The sequence below is a fragment of the Lontra canadensis genome, unplaced genomic scaffold, assembly GCF_010015895.1.
Source record: "Lontra canadensis isolate GAN:19392208 unplaced genomic scaffold, GSC_riverotter_1.0 scaffold10, whole genome shotgun sequence".
In the NCBI taxonomy this organism is placed as follows: Eukaryota; Metazoa; Chordata; class Mammalia; order Carnivora; family Mustelidae; genus Lontra; species Lontra canadensis.
In genome coordinates this window covers 16,550,697-16,567,859 of record NW_022631004.1, presented here as the reverse complement: position 1 = coordinate 16,567,859, position 17,163 = coordinate 16,550,697, and the positions used below count along the sequence as shown (strand labels likewise).

At 46.8% G+C, this 17,163-nt stretch overlaps 1 protein-coding gene across 7 annotated transcripts in view; it reads right to left on the bottom strand.

Moving 5' to 3' along the window:
• MSRA (methionine sulfoxide reductase A) overlaps positions 1-17,163 on the bottom strand; it is a 419,310-nt gene that overhangs the window by 2,867 nt on the left and 399,280 nt on the right. The gene's annotated exons all lie outside the window — the stretch shown is intronic.

Genomic DNA, 17,163 nt, shown 5'->3' with positions numbered 1-17,163 from the left:
TAGGAAGGCTTTGGGACCCTAGGTGGCTGTGGCGGTGGACTATTCTGGTGAAGACGAAAAGGGGGGTACTCTGGCTGCTTCAGGCCGCACTTGAGAGCTCATGGAAAGAACAGGATATAAGGTCACGACTTGAATTTCCTGGCCTGAGTTGAGAGAGGCAGAGAACTTCTAGGACTGATTTAAAATAATCTGTTTCTTGTAGCTTCATTTAAATGCCAATTAAAAGGGGCCCAGCTTTAGCAGTGGAGCTGGAGCCCAGAAATCATGTGCACATGGGACTGCCCTCAGAGAGCTCATCCACTCACACTGTTGCAGACACTGTGTCGGGTCTGCTGCCCTCTGGTTCTTACCCGAGATACTGCTGGCAGGCTGACGTGAGTCTTCCATATTCTGAGGGACCTCATATTTGGACCTCAGAAACTTCCTGGCTACAGTCACACTGCACAGGAGCTTGCTCTGCTGTTGAGATCCTCTGCCTCCTTCTCAGTCCCTCACCCTCAGGGCCAAGACCCAGCCCCTGGGGCTGCCAGGTCTCCACGCACTCGCCTCATCCCCACCCCACAGAGGCTCTGTCCTCTCTGAGGGTGACCTCCTCACACACTACTCACCCTATTTCTCTTTTACAAATGGCCATCCTCCTTGTATGACCAAGGATAGCCTTCCTGAGGCCCTGGGGTTCACAGCCACTGACTCCAGACGCTTCTTCACTGAAGCAGAGAGGTCAGTACCAGTGGGCACGACTGCCCAGGCTCCCTCCTCCTCAACACACCAGCTCTTACCACGGCCAGGCAACATCCCTTTTGGGGAGTAGTGGGAAGGTGACTGTAGGGGCCCAGGCAGTACCCAGCCTCTGCCACAAGATGGCAGACACTTCACTTTTCTTTGAGAGGAAACAACAGGAATAAACAGTGGTGAAAAGCCACACAGGAGACAGCTCCAGGCTGCCCTCCTGCACCTCCTGTTATGCTGGGACATTCTCGCTCATTCTTGTTGAGGTGGGAGACACCTGCTGTAACCACGGGGCCAGGAGTCCGTGTCGCCTGCTCTGCACCGGGCTGACCCATGTCTAGGCTGAGGCCATCCCTGAGCACAGGGCTGTGGCTGTCCTTAACCCTTGTTCTAAAACTGGGGAGTGGGGACAAAAACACAGGAAAGAAACTAGATATAAAAGCAGAGGCAGCAGGAACCCGAAAATCCTAACCGGTGTCTGGTTTTCCTTCTTCCTCACATCCCCCACCTCTGCTTTCTTTTTTTTCTTTTTTTTTTTTTAAGATTTTATTTATTCATCTGACAGACAGAGATCACACGTAGGCAGAGAGGCAGGAAGCGAGAGATGAAGGGAAGCAGGCTCCCCGCCTAGCAGAGAGCCCCATGCGGGGCTCCATCCCAGGACCCTGAGATCATGACCTGAGCTGAGGGCAGAGGTTTTAACCCACTGAGCCACCCAGGCGCCCCTCCCACCTCTGCTTTCTTGCACACAAGGCTGTGGAGGCACGTCAGTCTCCTCAGCCCTCCCAGGCCTGTCTCCTGGAGAGGTCTCACCAGACCCGCAGGGTTCGACGCAGTTCTGGGGGGTCCCTGGGGTCCATCTGTTTCAGACCTGGTTGGTGCTGGTCGGCTTTGTCAGTCCTCTTTGCTCTTTCATTCCAGCCCTTCCACTCCACTGTTTAAACCACAGGGTTACAGAGAACAGGACTGAGGACCGGGACTGATTATTGCTCCCAGAAGCTGGAAGAGCATGTGCTGATAATGGCACCTCCTCAAACCAGGCAGCAAGGCCTTCCCTGATCTCTGAGGAGAACCCACCAGGCCTTCTGTGCTGGGTTCCTTCCATCTCCTCAGCCTAATGTCCCTCGTCTTTTTCTTTTTTATTTTTTTTTAAGATATTATTTATTTATTTGACAGACAGAGATCACAAGTAGGCAGAGAGGCAGGCAGAGAGAGAGGAGGAAGCAGGCTCCCCGCCGAGCAGGGAGCCCGATGCGGGGCTCGATCCCAGGACCCTGGGATCACGACCCGAGCTGAAGGCAGAGGCCTTAAACCACTGAGCCACCCAGGCGCCCCCCCTCGTCTTTTTCTAACTCTTTGATTTCCCTTCCTCTCTGAGAACTGTTTTTGTGGGTCACATTAAAGTTATACATTTCCTGAACATTCCATTCCCTTGCACACAACCTTCTTGGAATGTTCTTTCTTCTCTGCCCTATCACACGAGCTCCTACCCATCTCTCAGCACCGAGATCAAATGTCTCCACCTCCGTAAAGCCGCTCCTGAGTCTATAAGGTAGAAGTGACTCCAGTTTCTAGGCTCCCACAGAAGGACTGTTCCTTTTGGCACTTATGACATTGCACAATTGTCCTTTGTTTCTCTAAGCCACTCCCTCTCTCTTCTGGCAATACACATACCAGACTGTGTGCCCCTTGAGAGTATGGACTGTCTTGTTCCTCTACCTCATTTCAGTGCTTCATGCAGAATATATGAATGAATGAATTTTTAAAAAACTGTTGAGTCTTGGGGATCTCTTGGGGATACTCTTCACCTTAGGGGCTTCTACTTGGGGCCCTGCTGCTGCCTCAAGCCCAAACACCTCCTTGAGGACCTGGGAAGGAATGTCAAGAGGGAGCTTGGGAACCAGGGAGCTCAAGCTGTCACTCTCCTTATCACAGACCCCCAGCCAATAGGTAGGTTTACTCTTTAGACTCTGGCATTCCAATGGCTGGGTTCATGCAGGGGGGACCAATCATCTTGCCTAAAAGGATGACCTCAGCATCTCTGACACCTAAAAAGCCCGTTCACTCTTCTGGGGTACGGGGGGAATGAGGGGTGTAATGGGGGAGATGGAGGAGCAGCAGGAAGTGAGAGATGAAGACTGGGTTACAGATGACCCTTCTGGCCCCCAGAGTCCACTGGTCCATTTGGCCCCATGTGCAAACTGTGCAGGGGCTGGTGGGGTGCACCTCAGTCTTCTCCTATAGCATCATCTAGGCCAGGTGCCCCAATCAGTTATGGGGGTGTGATAAATAATGTTTCTGAGTACTTTTCTCAGAAAAGTACTTCTACTTTTTCTGCATGAATTAGGGCAGCTGGAGGGCTTTCCCAATCCCAGCACCACTATGTCTCTCTTGTCCACTACAGTGGGAGGGAAGGGAGTGTCAAGAGAGCTAAACTGGGGTGGCACATGAGCCACAACCGGTGTGATCCCCTCCACTGTCTATGAGAGGGTGCCCATGCCGACGGTGTACCATTCCCGATGATAGAAATGATGAATCACATCACCTACTAAGTTTGCTGGTATATCTAAAAAGGAGGCTATACCCATGAAAGTGTATTGCCCATAGGAAAACTCAGCAGAGAAATTGCTGAAAGCAGCTTCAGGAAATGCTCTGGCCTGAAGCACAGATGTCCCGGCAGCTTGAATCCCTGAGGGGCCCCAAGGCTACAGGCCCCTGCCTCCAACACCAGGCTGATGTGGCTCCAGAAGCCTGTGCTCTTCTTTTGGGCTCTACAGAGCCATCCTGTGGTGTGGGGAGTGAGTGCAGGCCATGAAGGACTTGCCTGGTCAAAGTGATTGCCAGGTTGGCTCAAACCTCTGCTATGGTTTCAGATCTCACATTGAGATCTTTGATCCATTTTTTAGTTTCTTTTTGTGCACAGTGTTAGAAAGTGGCCCAGTTTCATAAGGGGTTAATATCCAAAATATGCAAAGAATTTAAACAACTCAACACCATCAAAACAAATAATCCAATTTAAGAGAGGGCAGGAGACATGAATAGACATTTCTCCAAAGAAGACCTAGAGATGGTCAACATACATGAAAAGATGCTCAACGCCACTCATCATTAGGGAAATTCAAGTCAAAACCACAATGAAATATGTCCTTATATTTGTCAGAATGGCTAAAGTAAAAAAGACAAGAAATAACAAAGATGACGGGATGTAGAGAAAAAGGAACCCTTCTGTGCACTGTTGGTGGGAATTTAAATTGGTGCAGTCAACTGTAGAAAATGGTACGGAATTTCCTCAAAAAATTAAACTAGAAATACCATATGACCCAATAATTCCACTATCGGGGATTCACCCAAAGAAAACCAAAACACTAAAAGATATATGCACCTCTGTGTTTTTTGCAGCATTGTTTACAATCATCAAGATATGGAAGCAACCTAAGTGTCCATCAAGAGATGAATGAATAAGGAAGATGTGGCATGCGTGCGCGCGTGCGCGCGCGCACACACACACACACACACACACACAAATATTATGCAGCCATAAAAAAGATGAGATCACGCCATTGTGAGCACATGGATGGACCTGGAAAGTATTATACTTATTTAGAGAAATATCACATGATTTCATTCATATGTAGAATTTAAGAAAAACAAAAACCAGAATCAGACCTATAAACCCAGGGAACAAACTGATGGTTGACAGAGGGGCTGGGGGGGCTGGGTCATTTGCAGTCATGGACTGAGTAAGGCACAGGAATAAAATGCACAGCTAAGGAATATAGGGAATGACACTGTAATGCATTGTATGGGGATAGATGGTAGCTACACTTGTGGTCAGCACAGCAGAATGTAGAAACTTAACTGAATCACTGTGTCTTACACCTGAAACGAATGTAACACTGTGTGTCCACTATACTTAAATAAAAAAAAAAAAAACTCCACTCTGATGTTGCCAGGAAATCACTCTCTCACTGGTCCAACCCCAGGGCTCAACTAGTCCTTCCCCACCCCAGGCTCTAGGGCTCAGTCCCCAGTGCCACCTGGAAAGCCAGCCCTGCATGCCCCCTCTGCTGGGTTCCTCAACCAAGACCAGCTAGAGGAAGGAATGATGTGGGCCTGACTCCTCTACCCCTCATTTTTCTGTCTGCTACTTTTGTTGACTCCAATATAATTATCCAAAGGTTTTTTTTTTTTTTTTTTTATCCAAAGGTTCTTGTTTGTGGCAGTTTTTTTCTTACTGAATTTTTTGGAGGGAAGTGGGACTCAACTAAAATAACCAACATCTGTGTGACACCTGGATCAGGAAATCTCTGGAAGATCACCTAATAAAATTGATCATCATGCTTTTCTAACAGATTCTTACTTCAGCCTTTTCTTAGATGGCCCCAGAAAGTCCCCTGTGCCTTTATTCCTATATCCTGTTCTCTCTATAAAATGGGCACAATACCTAGTTCTCTGCTCTCAGGAGGATCCCAGCAAAGGAACAGCAAGTGCATGACCCTCTGGCATATTTTAACTACGTGACAGCACTGACTTCCTTTGCCCTGAGCCCTAGTGCTGGAGGAAAGCTAGCCCACTCCCCCGCCCTCCTACAATAGGTCTCCACATACACCCGTCCTGCACTCCCTGTGTCTACAGTTGCGCAGCTGACCTCTTGGTGGGGAGTGGAGAACGAGAAAAGGAGGTGGTCGTCAATAAGCTATGGCACAGCTCCCCCCACCCCTGCCAACAGGCATCTCCAGCCCCCACCACCCCTGCCAAAGACCGCAAATGCCCAAGGAAGTTGCTGGTGACCATTCCCTTACAGATGCTCTGCCCTGGGCCCCACCCATCTTTCCAGAGCTACCGGCAGGAAGCCTTTCTTTTAATAAAATTAATGAACACATGACCATTCTGCCTACTGCAACCCGCTAACAAATTTACTATTAGCTTCACTGAGATTTTCTGAGTGCCCAGATATACACAACATATTGAGTGGAAATGACTCTCAGACGGCCCGAGAAAGCACAGCAGGGCAGTCACAGCAACACAGGCTTTGGGGAGCACCAACAGATGAGGTCAGGAGATCAAGGCAGACCGGATTAGCAGATCAGGTTTAACAGATGAGGGCACAGTGGCCCAGCACTAATCCCAAACTGTTGCATTTGTCCTGGGTTGCAGTGTCTCCAAAGAGCTTCCTCACACACTCTAGTCCATGTGAGGCTTTTACTAACCATAAGGGGGAGGAGTTATTATTCTGAATGCTCCACGTGGGACAGTGAAGCCCAGAGAGAGAGAAGGCTTGTCTAAACCACTCCCCAGTCAGCTGCAGAAATAGGACTGGAGTCCCCAGTTCCTGACCATTTCCATTATTACAATAAGGCACACTTCCCTTCGTGGCCAGCTGATGCTGTAACTTTCCCTTAGAGAGGGATATGTATTATTTCAAAATTTCCAGAAGAGTTCTAAACATGGGTCACCCTCTGTGGGGATCACACTCTCCCCCCACCCTGCTCACATCCCTGGAACTCAGAATGTGTGATGTAGACTTCTCAGGTCATCTCATTGACTTTTGTTTTCCAAATCACGGGAAAATACACACGACTTCAAATTTTCCATCTTAACCACCTTTAAGTGTTAAGTCCATTCACGTTGTTGTGCGACTAACCTGTAGAGCTGTTCTAATCTCTAGAATTAAAACTCTTTGCCCATTAAATAAGAACTGTCTGTTCCTCCAGCCCCATAGCCCCTGGTGGCCCCACCGCACTTACTGTCTCTACACATCGGATTACTCTGGTTACCTCATGCAAGGGGAATCACAGTATTTATCTGGCTTCTTTCCCTCAGCATCATGCCCCCAAGGTTCATCCATGTTGTAGCCTGTGTTGAACTTCCTTCCATTTTAAGGCCAAATAATATACCCTCATAAGTACAGACCACGTTTTGTTTATCTACTCATTCGTCAGTGAAGCTTGGGTCACTTCCCTTGTTTGTTTCTTACACTGTCAAATAATACACTTTGCTGCATGACAATCTCATCCCACAACAGTTCCTTAGATAATCCCTGGCCTGCTTCTATTAGTAGCCTCCTGTTAGGATGCTCAACTAGCCCAAAGAAGTGCCCAAGGAGTACAGCCGTGAAAAAGACTCGCTCCAAACACGGGGTTCGGTTACCTTTTTCTTGTCTCGCCTCAGCGGATCCCCTGTGCCAATGACTGCATTACCAAGATGGAAAACCAACACAGAGAGCTCCTCTATGGTCACCGAATAGGGAGAGAGCTGGAGTTGTCTGCCTCCCCTTCGCTCAGGACAGACGCCCTCCAAACAGCAAATGCTACAAACCTCCCATGCATCATCTGATTCCAAGAGATGACAGGAGACCTATTCAAAGTGTCAGGAAAGCGGAGTTTGTGTTTTAAGTGGCAGGCTCCATATCGATTTTCTGATGGAGGTCAGAGGAGAAGTTTATAGGACCCCGCTAGTGGGGCAGATATAAGCTGTAGGGTGCTTTTTCTTTCATTTTCTTATTTCATCGTGCCAGCAGTCCTGCAGGGGCGGGGAGACCATTATTCTGACTTTACCTACAAGGAAACTCAGAGAAGTTAAAGCCTGTGCTCATGTTCTTGTGTCCAGAGTGGTAGCTATGAGCCCGGGACATGAATACAGGTCTGTCCGGCTCTGGATTCCATGCTCCTTCCCACCTACATACTGTCCTCTGAATTTGGGAATGTTGGAGATGTGAGATCCCAGGCAGCTGAGTCTGCTCTGCAGCGTGTCTGATGTCGAAACTGTCAATATGAACCCACCAAGAACCTTCTCTTGGAATTCTATCCAGCAGGGCAGGGATGGAGGAGAGGACATTGGCTCTAGAGACACTAACACATATGTGTATGTGCATATGTGTGTGGGAGAGGTGTGTGTGCACTTAGGCATGTGAGTGTGCGCTCATATGCATGTGTATATGAGTGCCCATGAGGATGCTTTGTGATATACATTCAACCCCACCTCAGATGGAGACTGACACCTTTCACTTTTTAAGCAAATGTATCACTGTAAAAAAGCTTGAATCTCTGGTCGTGGTCTTAACATCTTAGAGGGTCATGGATTCATTTGGAAATCTAATAAACCCTATGGACACTCTTTCCACGTAAACTCACAATCAAATATTTGCTATAATTTTGAAGGATTCTATGACCCTCTGGAGTTGACCCATGAGCCCGATATACAGAACCTTTCAATGGGGCCACCAAGTTCAAAGTGATCGTGGTACCTGCCCATTCCCCATCCACAGGGCTCTAGAAACATGCAGGTATATTCAATCAGCAATGAACATTTTCAAGACAGATATCCTTAATTTCAATCATAGGTTGAAGGCCCGTTGAGAAATGGCTGTGTTGCTAATAAGCAAGTCACCAGGAAAGGAAGAAGGTAACTGCAGTTCAAACCTCATTGGATTCATATTTTTTTAAAGCCTCATTAAGTCTGACCCAAGCAAATGCAAGAGCTGGATTCTGGTCCCCACTCTGCCCTCTAGTGGCAGCAGGGAGCATGGACGTGGCTTGGCTCCCTCCTTGGTTCCTGCTTTCCCTTTATGAACTGAGAGACCCCCTTCAGTTCGTTCCAGATCTAATTCCATCCAATCCCGTGTTATGTTTCCATCCTGCGTGCACACACACACACACACACACACACACACGTGCACACACACGCACGCACCCCCCATGCAGGCTTAACAAATTCGCCAATGCCGATGCCCAAGTCAGCAGTTTTATTCCATTGGCAGCTTCTAGCTGACCAGATTGCCATCAATCAAAACTTCTGGGAAGGGATGCAAAATGACTGGCATGGCTTTTAAATAAAACCACCAGAAAGAAAAACACCATCTATTCCAAGCTGAGCAGGGACGCGTGTGTTTCCGGTTCAGGAGAGCACAGAGCATCCACAAAACTGCCAGGTGTGCGGGAGCCGTTTGCCCCTGTGCCCCTGCCATAGCGTTTGGGCCACAAGGAGGAGAGCACCGGGCTCCTCATGCTCCACACCACACAGGACCCTGAGAGAACAGGAGCTCCAGGCTCTGGCACCATGGAATCACCCCCAGTGAGTCCATCAGGGATTGTTAGCGTATGCAAGGGGAGACAAGTCGGGGCTCACAGAACAAGGATGTGACACAGACAAGTTGAGTGCTCAGAGGGGCTAGAGCCTTCATGAGGCCCAATCAGGGCTGTACGGACCCTTGCAGTGAAACTAAGGAGGCAGAGTAGAAAGAAGGTGACACGATTAGATCTAATTCGGTCCATTTACAAAACCTGCTGATGCAAATGGTGGCCTCTAGCTGGAATGAGTTTGGCCTTCTTCAAACAGCTACCGCATCCCTGTGCTCTTTCTCTGGACTCTGTGGTTGTGCAGAGCAGTTAATGGCTTTCCTTGGCTGTTTCTCTCTGTCCCCCTCACCCTCAAGGTGAATCACAAGTGTCTTCCAACCAGCAAGGCTGTTTTGCCACACAAAATGACAAAGCTACAAGCCTCTGCCGAGAAAGGGAAGAGAGAGAGCTCAGTTTGGCCAGTAAGGATTCAAAGTTTTACCCTTGCTCCTCAGAGGGCAGACGATGGGCCAGCAGCTTGTCAGAAATGTAGATTCTGGCCCTTGCTCCAGACTGACTGAATCAGGATCTGTATTTCAAAATTATCTCCAAGTGACCCAGGTGCGCGTTAGAATTTGAGAAGCTGTGTTCTAGCAGACAAGCATGGCAGGCTCTGTCAGTGATCACCAACATCCCCTGCCCTCCCTCTGGAAGTCAGGTTGCCTGTGTGACCGGCTCTGGTCAGGCCGTGAGCAGGTGGGGCTTATGTTGTTTCTGGGCAGAAGATGTTCAGTGCCAGCAGGAACTTTTCCCCTTCAGCCAGGGGCCCACACAGATCCAGCCAGCAGGGGTTCCATCACCCTGGCTCCTGGCACGAGGCAATCTGGAGCAGAGTCCCCGCACAGAATATTCTATTCCTTCTATTACAGACGCCTGGTTTTCCCCGGTGTGGGGTATGATGCTAAAGCCTCATGGAAGGCAGGCACAGCTACGTGTAGGCCAGTCACTCATCTGCGGATACGGTTTCAACTCGCCAACTCCACTTAATTAATGGACTTGAGTAATCAGTGTGGGGCACTTAAGATGTGCCACGGACGGTGCTGGGCCTTAGGTATACACAGGTGGCCCAGGGCAGCCCTCCCCAGAGTAGGGCAATGACGGGCATGTGCGCCATTACAGCAGAAAGTGCCTACCACATAGCTGGCTTGGCGCTGGAGGGCCCTGCCAGAAGAAGAGGACAAAGGGCCCTACGAGGAGTCTGTGGCTTAGAGATGGAGTCCGGCTATATGGTGAACACGCGCCTGCCTGTGGGTGTGGCACGACAGCTAAAATGGGACAAAGCGGGAGCCACACCCACATGCTGGCGGGTGAAGAGGACCCCTGAACATCAGGAGGTCAGAATTTCGCCAGAAGAGACAGGACGGACAGGTACATGCCAGGCAGAGGGACTGTGCTACAATACATGGAGGAGGAAGAAGGAAAGATTAACCCAGCTGGGAAGGTGGGTCCTGAAGGGGGCGGATGTCCAACTGGGAATTGGCTGAGAGGCCTGGAGAGGAGGGTTGGGGAAGCTGAAAGAGACCCGCAGCACAGCAGGAAGAGATGAAAGCAGGTAGCAAGGGAGGGGCCTTGGGAGGCACTGAGGTTCCGGTCCTTTTCTTCTGTTTGCTCCCATTTAAGGTAACTCAGTACATACTTTCTGTTCATCCTCTGCCCTTCAATCTCAGTGACATGTGGAAGCACTTTACAAGATTAAAGGAACCACTCGAACGCCGGCAAAGCGGGCAGATGACTCTGAGGTTCACCGGCTGGCCTATGGCAACATCTTGAAGACCAGTTGAGCCAAGGTGGGGAGGCTGGGGAAGGAGGTAGCTATGGCTTATTTTTCCATTACTTAGTTGTCATCCTTCACCTCCCCATAACTTACAAATTCCAAGCATCACTTTCTGGGTGCAAGAGAAATTATGTCCTTCCTTCTTCTCTATTTCGTGCCTTGAAGGATGGAGTCCCACCAGGCTGGGTCAGGCTGGGCTGCATGCCTGGCTTGGAAAGGAAAACGGCTGAGTTGGGGAGTTCAGTTTCGGACCAGGGAGTTGTACAGCTGACCTGGGCCACTGTCCACTTGCTCCAGCCAAAGCAGGCTTCCTCCAGCCATGAGATGACGTACATCAATCACACATTCAAGGACTGCTGGTTTCTCCTGATTTGATCTTCCCTTTGAGGTCTGCTGGTTTTGAAAAGGAATTCAAATTACTTTTCCTACAGGAGTTTTACTTTCATGGTTTTTAGGTTGACAGGAAATGGATCTCTCTCTCTCTCTCTGTGCTTCTCCGTCTCTCTCTCTCCCATATATATCTCTAAGGAGTTATTCTCTGTTTTTTCATATCTGAAATCAATGCACTACAACCTCTCCTTTTCCTATCTTCTTAGCATTTAGTATACAAAAGAATCCACTTGTCACTTTTCAGAGGAAGCCAAGGACACGGGCTTTCACCTTGGGGATGAAATGCAGATTTCATTAAAAGGAAAGATCCTTCAATCCAAAAGGTTGAATAGAAAAGAACTTAAAGCAAAATGCCAGCTGCCTAAGTTTAGAACACTGAATTCAGCAAGGTAAAAGAACTTTTCTGAACACCACCGTTTCTCATTCATGTAGGATTTCAGTGATTCGAAGCTGCAGCAAAGGAGATTCATCCCAATTTGAACTGTGGGCAGAGTGGCCAACTGTCCTCATCTGCCCCAGGTAAAGGGGCTTCTCAGGATGCGGGACTATCAGTGCTAAACCTAGGACATTCTGGCTGCTCACCAGAGCTATGGATGGGTAAAGAAATTCATGTGTCTTCCCTTACTAGCACTGGGAAGCTTGTTCCCTCATCCAGGCCTCAGCTCCCCACCTGTAAGTGAGGTTAACCTAGGAGGCCGCCTGCCGTGGATCTCCTTCTCTCTCTGAGCCACGTGCTCCAGAGCCTCCTCTGAACTGTGCTTCTTTTTTTCAGATCGCTCTTATATTGAGATGTAGCTCACATGTCACAAAATTCACCCTTTTAAAGTTTACACTGTGGTGTTCTGTGGCATAGTCTCAGAGTGATGCAACCATTGCCGTCTTTTTTCGTTGTTTTTTGTTTTTTGTTTTTTTTTTTTTCATTTCTGTTTCGCAGACTGGATAATCTCAATGAATTTTCATTTGCTCATCTTTCTTCTGCCCCTTTAGCGATTTTTTTAGTGATGCTTTTTCATTTAAGTTACTCTTCCTTTGAATTTATTTTTACTTCTGGAATTTCTATTTACTTCTTTTTTTTTAAGATTTTGTTTATTTATTTGACAGAGAGAGAGACAGTGAGAGAGGGAACACAAGCAGGGGGAGTGGGAGAGGCTTCCTGGTGAGCAGGAAGCCCGATGTAATGCGGGGCTCAATTCCAGGACCCTGGGATCATGACCTGAGCCGAAGGCAGTCACTTAACTACTGAGCCACCCAGGCATCCCAATTTAGTTCTTTTTTTGATCATTTTTATTTCCCTATTGTTAGTCTTCATTGGCTGAGACATTGTTCTTATCTTTTCCTTTAATTCTTTAGATGTGGTTTCCTTTGGTTCTCTGAGCATATATATATTTTTTAATTTAAATTCAATTAGCCAACGTATAGTACATCATTAGTTTTTGATATAATGTTCAACGATTCATTAGTTGCATATAATACCCAGTGCTTTGAGCATATTCCTAATAGCTGATCTAAAGTCTTTGTCTAGTAAATCTTACTTCCATGTTTCTTTATCTCATACTTTTTTCCTCTTGAACACTGGACATTTTAGGGGCTCCTGGGTGGCTCAGTCACTTAAGCGGCTGCCTTCAACTCAGGTCATGATCCCAGGGTCATGGGATTGAGCCCCGCATGGGGCTCCCTGCTCAGTGGAGAGCCTGCTTCCCCCTCTCCCTCTGCTGCTCTGCCTACTTGTGCTCTCTCTCTTTCTCTCTATCTCTCTGTCAAATAAACAAAACAAAACAAAACAAAACTGGGCATTTAAATCATATAATGTGGTAACTCTGAAAATCAGACTACCCTCTCCATTGGTTTATTGTTGTTACAGTAGTTCATTTGTTTAGGGATGTTCTTGGGCTAATTATGTAAAGTCTGTGTGGCCCTTTCATGTGTGGCCACTGAGATCTGCTTGGTTAACAAACAATCAGCTAATGACTGAGCACTGGGTTCCTTAAATGCCGTGAAGCAATGGTCTTCCATGCTTTGGCCCTGTGTGTGTGTTTTAGAACAAACATAGCTTGGCGACTACAGCAGTTTGCTGCTCTGCCTTCTCTTTCTCTCCTTCCTTGCATAGGCCTCAAGGTCGGGCAGTGAGATATTAGAGCCTTCTCGGGTATGTACGTAACAGTGATCTGGTTATCCATTCACCAGCTGAAGGACACTGGGGTTGTTCCAGTTTGGGACTATTGTGAATAAAGCTGCTATAAACATCCAAGAATAGATTTTGCAGTGAACATAAGTCTTAATTCTCTTAGGTAAAAACCTAGAAGAGGGCTGCTGGGTCACATGGTGAATGTATATTAAACTTGAGATAAAAAATTTCCAAGTGGTTTTCCAAGCCGGTTATGCCATTTTGCATTCCTACCAGCAATGCTGGGCAGTTCCTGCTACAGGGCATCCTTGTCCGCACTTGGAAATGTCATTATTTTGAATACAGCCATTCTCACTGGTATGGGGTAGTCTTTCAATGTGGTTGCGGAGTGGGGGGGAGGGGGGACAAGATGGCGGGGGAGGGGGGACAAGATGGCGGGGAAGTAGGAGGAGGCGCCATTTCAATGTGGTTGCAATTCCATTTCCCTAATGACTAATAACGTTAAGCATTGTTTAATGTTTTTATTTGTCTTCTGTATATCTTCTTTGGTGAAGTGTCTGTTCAAATCTTTGAGCCATTTTTTTAATTCACTTGTTTGTTGTTTCTGTCAAATTTTGAGAATTCATTATATATTCCCAGGTTCTGTTTTGATTTCCAATGCACAACGCTGCCCTGAGACCCTGGTATGTTCCTACTGGGTATCTTGGCTCTACATTTGTAACATAATGTTTTATATTGTATATAATATCTATCTGTCTCTCTCCCCCTCTACACACACACACACACACACACACACACACACACACACAGCTCAGAAAGCAATTTTCCTTTTTGATTTACTTTACTGTGTCCCTATTAAGGAATCGTACAAGGTACTAGGGAAGCAGAATTGAATAGCATATTGAGAAACTTTCTGTTTTAAGAAATACGGCTTTCAGTTGGATTAATTAAGAAATATATAAGAATGACTACATGTGATATCTCAGCTTTTAGAGTATAAGATGATTTGCTCATACAAACAGTTGAAGCATGTTCATTATAACTTTATAAAGGCCCACTAATTATCATGAGTAAACCCTTCCTTTATTCATAGTCAGAAGTATTCCCTGATAGAGCTCCTTGCTCAAAGTAGCACACATTCTGAAACAATGTGGCTTGCATTAAAAGATTTCTGCTATGATTTTAAAAGGATACTCCCGTATTCCAAGTTCATGCAACGTGATAAGGGCCAAATCACATTCTCTTTAAAGACAAAGTACAACCTCTCTGCACATCTTAGCATAAACCCTCTCCCTGATGAGGAAAGGTATCTATAGAACAGCTCAGAAAGGGGCACCTCGGTGGCACAGTGTCCGACCCTTGGTTTCGGTCAGATCATGATCTCATGGTCGTGAGATCAAGTCCCACATTGGGTTCTGTGCTAGGCAAGGAGTCTGCTTGATATTCTCTCTCCTCTCTCCTGCTGTCCCTTCCTCTTACACGCTCTCTCTCTTTCTCTCCAAAAATGAATAAATCTTAAAAAAAAAAAAAGAACAGCCAAGAAAAACATTTCACTTAACTGCAGCATGACTATCTGTAGAACTGTTAGAAGAATCTTTTTGAATACAGAGAAAACTGACTTTCAACAGTAACTTAAGAAGCTATTGCAGTTTCTTTAAATCCTCTTACATGGAGTTTAAAAAATGAGACTTAGCAACTTTATTGTTTTTTTATTCACTGATTAAGACAATAAAAGTTGTGCTCATTTCAATATTAAGAAATTAAAACCTCCCTTGAGACTTTCTCTGCCCTGGAGTAGGTTACATCTGTCAAACGCAAACAGGCTGGCCAGCTTGCATGCAGAAATTCTCCCCGGGGCTCCAATCTGTATAACCTCGCACTGTATTGTCTAGGGCTAAGAATGAAATGATTGGAATTTTTTTTTATTATCAAAGGAAACTAAAAATAGGGCTATAAAATAAAATACAAGCTGTAAGGGGAAATACATTTAAGATATATTTTTGCTTTAATGCTCTAGCTTCCAGCCTCCCATGGTAGAGAATAAACGATGATGTTAAATAAAGAAAGAAAAGATGCTTTTGTGGGTTCCCTCTAAAGCTTGAAAATGACACAGTGTGAGTAAATGGAGGACGGCCCCGCAAAAGGCTGTTTCCCTGTGATACTGCCAGTGTGCGGCCCCGAGGCGGCAGGTGTTGGCGGTGTTTTACTTTCTGGTTTCAGGCAACACCATCTCAACTTCTAAGCAGACATCACTGGAGGAGTCTTGCTTCTTCACGTCTCCTAATTGCTAATGCAATAACAAAGGGACACACAAGACCCGAGCAGAGATAGGATGGAGGGGTCTGGATTAATGAAGACTCTCTGTTCGGGCTGGCTAAGTTTCCGAAGCCATGAAGTACAGTCAGGATGTTTTTTGAGAGAAGAAAGGAAGGGAGGGTAGGAGGGTGGGAGGGAGGGAGGAAAGAATTGGGAAAATAAAAAAGAAAGAATCCAAAATAGGCTATGGGTGTTCTTTGCCAAAACATAATTTTAATTTTCTTCCAGGCTCAGAACCAGTGGAAGAACTGGAACTCCCTCAAGAGAAGGTGGCAGGAACAGAAGCTAATTATACAACTTAAATTTGGTAATACAATGTAACTGGCATGCTTTCCAGTTAGGGCAATATACATCCATGCTAACAAGTTAAGACAATGGGGGGATATACTGCAAGTAGCACTATGTATCTGAGTATCAGGAATTCCTTCTAGTATCTCCAGGGGTTCTCATGCAAATCAGGTTATACAGATGTTGGTGACAAGAGGGGTCTGAGTTCTACTTTTGGCGCTATCCAACCACATGACCTTGAGGCTTGACCTTCTCTTCTGTAAAATGAGGACAAGGCACCTACCTCTCAGGGCTGTCTTGAAGCATAGATGAGATTATATATTAGAAATAATATTTCCACTTCATTGGCACTGCTCATACTTATGATCTTTTGGCGCCCTCTGGATGTCGTACCATGGGAACTTGAGGTGCAGGGATTATGCCCAAAGAAAGGGGGAAAACCAGAGCCTGACTAATAGCAGCCTCCTTCTACCCCTCCTTGTTTTTCCCTGGCACCACCAAATGAGTGACTCAAGATGTCACATGTCACAGAGAGTTCTGGTACTTTGAAGACAGAGCCTATGGCCCAGATTCTGCATCCGAGGGGACGGGTAGCCCTGGCCGAGCCCTCAGTCTGCCTGTGACTGTCTCCAGTTACACACCAGTGGTGAGATCGGCAGCACTACTAGGGAGAACCTGGACACAGGCCCTGGAGGAAAATCTTTCTTCCTTTGATTTTCTCCGTGAAGAAAGATCTCGATCAAGGTTTATTAAGACCCCAGGGAAAAGCCACGTTTCTGGAAGACAAGGAACAGAATGTGCACATAGGGGAAAGGGATAGAGATGGCGAGGAGCTAAGAGTTGGCATTTCTGGAGCGTTGACTCCACCAAGCACTGCCCCATGTGTTACCCCTGCAATCCTTGTAACAGTCCCACTGCTGAAAGTAGGATTACCAACCCATTTCTATGAGGAGGGCACTCAGCAAAGAGAAGAGGGGCCAGGGTTTGAACCCAGGCAGCTGATGTTCTTTTTTTTTTTTTTAAGATTTTATTTATTTATTTAAGAGAGAGAGAGACTGAGAGAGGGAGGGAGCATGAGCAGGGCAGAAGAAGAGGGAGAAGCGGGCTCTCTGCTGAGCAGGCAGCCTGATTCGGGACTCGATCCCAAGACCCTGGGATCATGACCTGAGCCCAAGGCAGACACTTAACCATCTGCAGCCAGCAGGAACCCCCTGAGCCGATGTTCTTAACCACTCATTTTAGCTGTCTTCTGAACTAGAACCTGTTTCATGGCTACTATGTGACAGTATGTCTGGACCATGGTAGAATAGTATCTGCTCTCAATATGACGGGGAGGTTAGCTTCATCTGAAAACCTTGGCTTTGATTACATATTCCCCTTTGAGTATTACTGTAAAGACATAAACTAAGACTGATGCTAGACCT